This window comes from Phodopus roborovskii, unplaced genomic scaffold, assembly GCF_943737965.1.
Source record: "Phodopus roborovskii unplaced genomic scaffold, PHOROB, whole genome shotgun sequence".
Taxonomy (NCBI): Eukaryota; Metazoa; Chordata; class Mammalia; order Rodentia; family Cricetidae; genus Phodopus; species Phodopus roborovskii.
This window is the reverse complement of record NW_026126558.1, coordinates 21,019,503-21,027,023: the sequence shown is the minus strand read 5'-3', so window position 1 is coordinate 21,027,023 and position 7,521 is coordinate 21,019,503. Positions and strand designations below refer to the sequence as shown.

At 40.8% G+C, this 7,521-nt stretch overlaps 1 pseudogene; it reads right to left on the bottom strand.

Moving 5' to 3' along the window:
• Positions 1 to 7,138: 7,138 nt before the first annotated feature.
• Positions 7,139 to 7,239, bottom strand: LOC127234780 (uncharacterized; annotated as a pseudogene).
• Between the last annotated feature and the right edge of the window lie 282 nt (positions 7,240 to 7,521).

The following is a 7,521-nucleotide window of genomic DNA, read 5'->3' as shown; positions in this document are numbered from 1 at the left end:
TTATTTTAGAAGATTTTGTCATGCAGCTGGATGAAGGGGCTGCATGTGCTCTGCCTCCTACCTCCTTCATGTAACATTTGATTTCTTTGTTAGATTCGCATTTTGCACTTTGGTTCCCATCTTGAACCAATGATACCAACGGGTTCTTAAAGAAACTCTGCTTCAGGAGGACCCCAAGATACAGAGGATTACAACAACTGATGTGTGGAAGGACTTTGATTTATCGTGTGGGTGATAGGATATAATTCTGAAACAATAATTGGAGTTTGTAAAATTAGGCTCTGTTGAAGTCTCCTGCCTCTACTGCTTTTCTGGCCTGCTAATTTAAGAATGTGAAATGATTTAACTAATGGAACATGTTATAGGACATTATCTAATGGACTCCTAATCCCTCTTCCCTGGTTCCAAAAGGAAAGACGTGAGCTCCCTCAATAAAAACTTGTCAGGGTAGAAATTATTATACAAATTGCCAGGATAGTTTTCCCCAAACTTCTGTAGGACCACACACACTGGACCGCCTAATAGCCATCCTCCTAAGAATCATTTAGATTCCACAGACCCTGAATAGCCTCCTGCTAAAAGAGTCAACCTCTAGTCATTTCTCCCATTCTGTTCTCTCCCTTCATCCAGTACTTTGGGCTGGAGTGATGGTTTGGCAGTTAAGATCACTTGCTGCTCTTGTAGAAGGTCTGGGTTTGGTTTCCAGCACCCATGGTGGCTCACAATCATTCTTAACTCCAGCTTCAGATACACAAACATACACACACACACACACACACACACACACACACACACACACACACAGAGCATTCATATATATACATATATATGTAATAAAAACAAAACAAATCATTAAAAACTACAGAGTATTTTATATTATGTGTCTACCTTTCTTATTCTGAGAAATAGAAAAGTACAAGTTTTAAAAATGTAATTATAATTTTTGTTAAATTGTTTTAAAAGGGGGCTATAACATTTTGATTGTTTTCCTGCATTTTGATATTTTTAGTTAACATTATACACTTAGAAACATTTCCATTTGGGGGCACTTCATTCTATGTAACGTTTTCATGGTATTCAATAATATGACATTGGACAAGCCTGGAAAAAAAAATCAGGGGAGGCATGGAAAAAAAAATCAGGGGAGGCATGGCTGACCACTGCAGTCATGACAAATCTTTTTGCACAGAGGAAGACATTCCTTTGGAAGAGTAGAGTAGGAGGAATCATGGTACAGTTAAATTTCACCAAAATCCTGCAGATACTACAGGTCTTACCGCCATTCATTTCTACACAGTGTGTTCTCACATTGTCCCATGGTGTAATTGTTGGTGGTTGGCACCCTGGATACTGAATAGTGTGTAAGTTCTATATTGATTTCTTTCCCTTTTTGGCAGTTCATCTTGTTGTGTGTGTGTGTGTGTATGTGCGTGTGTGTTTTAAGCTTCTAAGCCTGTGGATTGTTTTTGTCTTTTTTTTTTTCATGATGAGTCTAATTTTGTTTCATTGTCACTAATCAATATGGCATATATGACTTCTGCCCTATGGGAGTTGGAGGGGTTTTTCTTTGCGATCTAATACATAATCCTTGCTCCCCTGTGAATATTCCTGACTATTTTAGAAGAAGTTCTTTATTGAGTGTAATGTTCTATTTTATATCTGTGAGAGCAAACTGGTTAATTTGGCTTCTCAAATACACTGTACTCTCTGTGTTCTTGTATTTCACCTGTGCCTCTGCACACTGTATTGTTGGGCATAATCTAAAGCTTATGTATTACATCCTCTGGGCAAACACTGCTGTTTGTCTTTGTACTACCTTTGGGTGACATTCTGTCTTAATCTAAGAATGGCTTGGGGTGTCTTTCCTTATGTGGTTATCTTCATTTTTCATACTGTCTTATTTTAGACATCTCTCCTGAAAATAGCTAGTGGAATTTTTCTTTTTTCAATACAATATGAAAATTTCTGTTTTAAAAAGAATCTATTTACTCTTATTTTATTTGTGTATTCTGCCTGCACACATGTGTGTCCTGTGCATGTGTGTCTTGTAGCTGCAGAGGTAATAGGAAGGCTCTGGATCCCTTGGGACTGGACTTAAGGAATGATGAGTTGAGTCACCATATTGGTGTTATAGGAATCAAATGTAGGTCCTCTCCAAGAGCAGTCTGTGCTCTGAGCCATTTATCAACATCCCCCAATTTCTGTTTTGTATAGATAATTGATCCTTCACTTAGGTTATTACCAACAATTATTATCATGATGATATTTGAGACAGGGACTCTCTATGTAGCTTTGACTGTCCTGGAACTTGCTGGCCTCTAACTTATGGAGATAGTTCTACTTCTGCCTCCTGAGTACTAGGGTTAGAGGTAAATTCTACTACCACTTAGCACCAACAATGTGTTTTTAACTTAACTTTATGCCATTTTCTTTTCTTTTCTTTTATACACTATTGGAGATCAAACCTAGTGCCAGGAGTTGAAGACAAGGAGTTATTACTATTATTTAGAACAAATTTTGAAGTTATTTTCTATTAGCAAGAAGTAATTCTTCTTTAAAAAAAAAATTGTGTGTGTGTGTGTGCGCGCGCGCGCGCACGTACATATGAGTAGGGGTGGGAGATGGGGGAGGGGAGGGCTATACTATGGCACACATGTAGAGGTTGGTTTTCTTTTTCCGCCTTTTTGTGGGTTCCAGGACTTGAATTCAAATCATCAGGCTTACATCATTCAGCAGGTGCCTTTACCTTCATCTTGCTGACCCTAGAAGATATCCTGTAACTTCATTATTTTTTTTAGGAAAATATTTCTCCTTGCCCTTGATAACTTCAATTGTATTTCTGATCCATATATTGAAAAATGCATGTGTACATGTATGTATTTGTAGGGCTTCCTTATAAGAACTGATAGAACAAGTTCTTATGGCTGAAGGTGGTAGAAGACACAACTTAAAGCAGCATGGGTGGGTGAATCAGTGTTGTGTTAGATCACATACTTGAAAAGTTCAAGTAGGCTTCAGGCACAGTGGGATCCGGGAATTCAAATGTTGCCATGAGGACTAAGCAGAGTCCAGGACATATACACTTTGTTTCCTCTGTGTTGGCTCATTTTCAAACACTCATCCACCTCTTGTTGTCAAGAGGGTTCCAAGCAGCTCCATGTTGCCAGGATTTTTCTGGGAGAAAGAAGTCTTACTTTTCTTGGATGCTAACCACAAATGGTATCAATCAGACTAGATCTGAGCTATGTTCTTACTGCTGATCTGGGATGAATGGGCTGGATGGCAGGGCCTGGACCACATATCTGTGCCTGGATCTGAAGGTGAATCCAGCCACTGTTGAGTCATGGACATTCTGGATTGGACTAAGATGATTCCTGAAGGAAAACCTAAGAGACAGGATGAGAAACCAACAAGAACAGCAACTGTCTACTAGAGTGAGAATTCAGAGGGTCGGGTGATTTTCCAGGGCCCTCAAGGAAAGAAAAGGAAGGAAGGCTGGAGTTGTTTGTTCATGACATTTAATTAGGATGTTTTATTCTTAATAATTGAACATAAGTTGAAATATCTATTTGATACTCACATATTTGAGTTTTGCTCCAGACTATGAAAATAAGATACATTTATTTAGTATTTAAGGAGAAATCGTGTGTCAAGGCTTGAAGCTTGACTTCCTGGCTTAATTATCCTAAGTTGGGAAATCTCTGTCTTTGTTCCTGTGTAATAGTTTCTATTTCTTCTCTTAAAAAATCTTGAGTCAGGATTTCCTGTAGCTCAGGCTGGTCTTGAACTTGCTGTGTGGCTGAATATGATCTTAAACATTCAATCCTCTTGTTCTGACTGTCTTAGTGTTAGGGTTATAGACATGCACGTGCTACCATGCCTGGTCTTTGAGGTTGGGACATGAAACTCCTAGCTTTGTGTATGTGAGGTGAGCACTCTACCAACTGAGTTATAGCACCTGTCCATACTTTGTGCATATTAGAAGCCAATTTTGTGCTTGCTGAAAAAGGAAAGTTCAACAGGGAAGGGGATTTTCAAAAAATGGCTTGCTGGTAATATACCTGAAGCTGATCGGTGAGTGCAGGATCCTTGCAATAGTCTCATCACAAAATGTTTTTGACGCTGACTCACAGATTGGTTGCTGATTTTCATTTGGTGGGAAGGGAGTGAGAGAGGAAGCGCCATCTTGTACTTCCGCTTATCACTTTCCCTTCACTAGCAGGGGGCAGTGGCTTGCACAAGCTGTGGGTTCAGTGGTGCAGGTGGCTGTCCTACAGATGAAAGGAAGCCTTTCTGGTGGTAGGGTAGTATTGCGTGGGAAATAAGAATCTAGGAAACGATAGGCTGATGGATGTTTATTTGGGGAGAAATCACTTATACCAGAAACAGAGGACTGCTGCAGGTTCCCGTTCCAAGGATGCCTCCAGACGTTCTCTGTTTCCAACCAGGAAGCAAGAGAGAAAGCTGGGGTCTGCAACCCAGGCCTTGTCCCCCCACAGGTAACACCCGCACCTGTCCACGTGCCCCAAATGGGCACTGTCAATGCAACAGGTGCAGGCAGGGTGGATATCTCTCTACAGGGTAGCAACTTCCTGGAGAAGAGGGCCAAAGGAACGTGGGAGGGTAGTCTTGCCAATAATGTAGAAGTCTGTACTCATAACATGTTAGAGAGAGAGGAGAGTATTTGGATGCTCCTTGATATTTACTCCTTGATATGAGAAGAAATACAAGAAAAAATAAGTTGTTTAGAAGCTGTGTGGCTCTCATGGGACAGTAAATACAGAAGGTGGCAAGTTAAATGCATAGCAGTACATTGATCCTTGAATGTCCCTTAAGTACCAAGATGAACAAACCACCTCTTCTACGTGTTCACACCACTATGTATAGAACCCCCATAGGCCCAAAACAACAGGGCCACATTGACTTGAAGGGAAATCTCTGGAGCTATGAACCAAAATATTCTTTAGTCTATTTAAGTTAATAGTCTCAGGTGCTTTATCACAGTTCTGGAAAGCGCTCTCTCTCTCTCTCTCTCTATCTCTTTCGCACACACACACACACACACACACACACACACACACACACACACACACACAGAGAGAGAGAGAGAGAGAGAGAGAGAGAGAGAGAGAGAGAGAGAGAGAGAGCTTTTGGAGTCATACAGAGGCTGGAGCCCATTATGTAGCATCCAGGTACTTCTGTTAAAATGTGTAGGGGGGCACTGATGCCCATAAGGTTGGGGGATAGTTAATCTTCACTGTCAGCTTGACAATATTGGAACTTGGCTAGGAGACACACTGCTATGGTGTGCCTGTGAGGGTGGTAACAGACATATATAACTGAGGTAAGAAGAATTATCCTAAATGGGAGTGTCATCATCTTATAGGCCATGTGGAAAGGGGAGTGGACAAAGCAGAAAATGAGCTCACACCAGCGTTCATCCTTCTGCTTCCTGACCAAGTATGCAGTGTGACCCTCACACTTCCTGTGGCCATTCATTCCTCTCCATGAGCCCAAATCACTCTTTCCTTTGTCAAGTTACCCTTCCCAGGCATTTTGTCACAGCAATGAGAAAAAACAACTAATTCAGTGAGTGAAACACCAGCTAATGTGCCCAACGCAGTGTGAGCTTAGTAACCATTACCAAGTTCCTCCGCGTAAGGGAATATCTGCCACCTCTTTAGTGGCGGTTGCTTCATTTCCATCTTGAAATGACTTTGTGGTCCTTTACTTTGTAAAACCTAGCACAGCGTCATCAATTGGTGTCAATGGTCCATTTGTATTTTGCTTATTTGAGTTTTTTTGGGGGGGAACCAATTATTCTTCATGAGGACAGGGACAGGTCTGAGTCAATATTTATTCAGCAATATTAGCTGTCGTCTTGTGTATTAAACTTTAGGGGATGAAAAATACTTTCCCCTATACTCTCCATAGTCCTTAATTTGGAGTTCATTTGATGACTAACAGCAGCAACAGAAACACGTTTTGGAATGTGCAGATCTGTTCACAGTAGACTGACCCAGGGAAACCAGCAGATCTCTAGAAAAGGCCTCAGCATCACTTTATGCCATAGGCCTCCATACTGCTATTGGTGAATCCAAACCAGGGTTTTGGACAAGGACTTGGTTCAGAGGAGAGGACCAGCACAAGCTCTGTGAGCAAAGCACAATTTGGCACATGGATTGAAATGGAGCTAAGGTGATGAGGGTCTCTAATGACTTAGTCATTCTTTCCCTAGTACAGAACAGAAGACAATCTCACAAAGAGAAATTTTATCAAAGGGTTGAATTTCAGAATGAACCTTGTGTCTGTAGTTTCTCAAAACAAAGAAGATATAGTGTGTGTGTGTGTGTGTGTGTGTGTGTGTGTGTGTGTGTGTGTGTGTTGATTAGAATCCAATCTGCACCCTTGAGCATGATAGGTAAGCCCTCTGTCTCTGGGCTATGCCTTGAGTCCTTTAGTTTAGACCCTGGATGTCTGTCAAAGGCATCATGTGCTGAAAGTTTTATTCCAGAGATCTTGCTATTAGGAGGTGGGAGAAGTTTTGATAGGTGGGACCTAGGGGAAGTCTTTTGGTCATCAGAACCATAGTATTGAATTGGATAATGGGACTTCTGTCTGCTTCTTGGAGTCTCTTGTTTCCTGGACATGGTATCTACTGCCTCTTTTCAGGTCCAAAAGTAATGCACCAATTGTTCATGGACTAAAACCTCCAAAACCATGACCCAAAATAAATCAATAAATTGTGTGTGTGTGTTTGTGTGTATGTGGTATGTGTGTATGTAGTATGTGTGTGGTGTCTGTATATGTGGTGTGGTTGTGGTGTTTTGTGTATGTGTGTGTTGTATGTGTAGCTTCACACAAGTACTGCTGATTAGGGATGTCCTTCTGTATATACCTTTCTCTTATTCGTTGATAAATAAAACACTGAACCTTTGGAAATCTGCACACAAGCACCCTAGAATCTTTGGAATACCTGTTTGGGAACACCCCAGAACCTTTCTGTGAAAAAAAGTCCACATTATTCCTTCCTGTATAATTTCAAAAGATTTTTCACAATTTAATCTTTTAGACCTTCCCTGCCCCCTTTTCTGCTTTATATTTTATATTTGTTTTCCTTTCTTTTAAAAGCTTTAGAAAAACCATGGAATGCCTCATGAATTTGCCTGCTGTCCTTGTACAGGGGCCACACCCATCTCCTCTGTATGGTTCTGATTAATACATGCGCTGTGGAAGGACCATTCCTCTCGGGAAATACTTTGTTAGCAGACACTGTTTGCTGAGCTCTTTCTCTCTTACCCTACCATAAACCTTTCAGAATATAGTGTCTCAATGTTCTGCATTAATTCACGGTTGTTGCCTTGTAACATTACCTCAGGCTTGAGAGCTAAACACAACTCAAATGTATTCTTTTATTTTTGAGACAGTATTTCACTCTGTGGCCCTGGCTAGTCTGGCCTAAAATTTGCTATGTAGATCAGGCTGGCCTTAAACTCACAAAGATCTACCTGTTCTACTGCT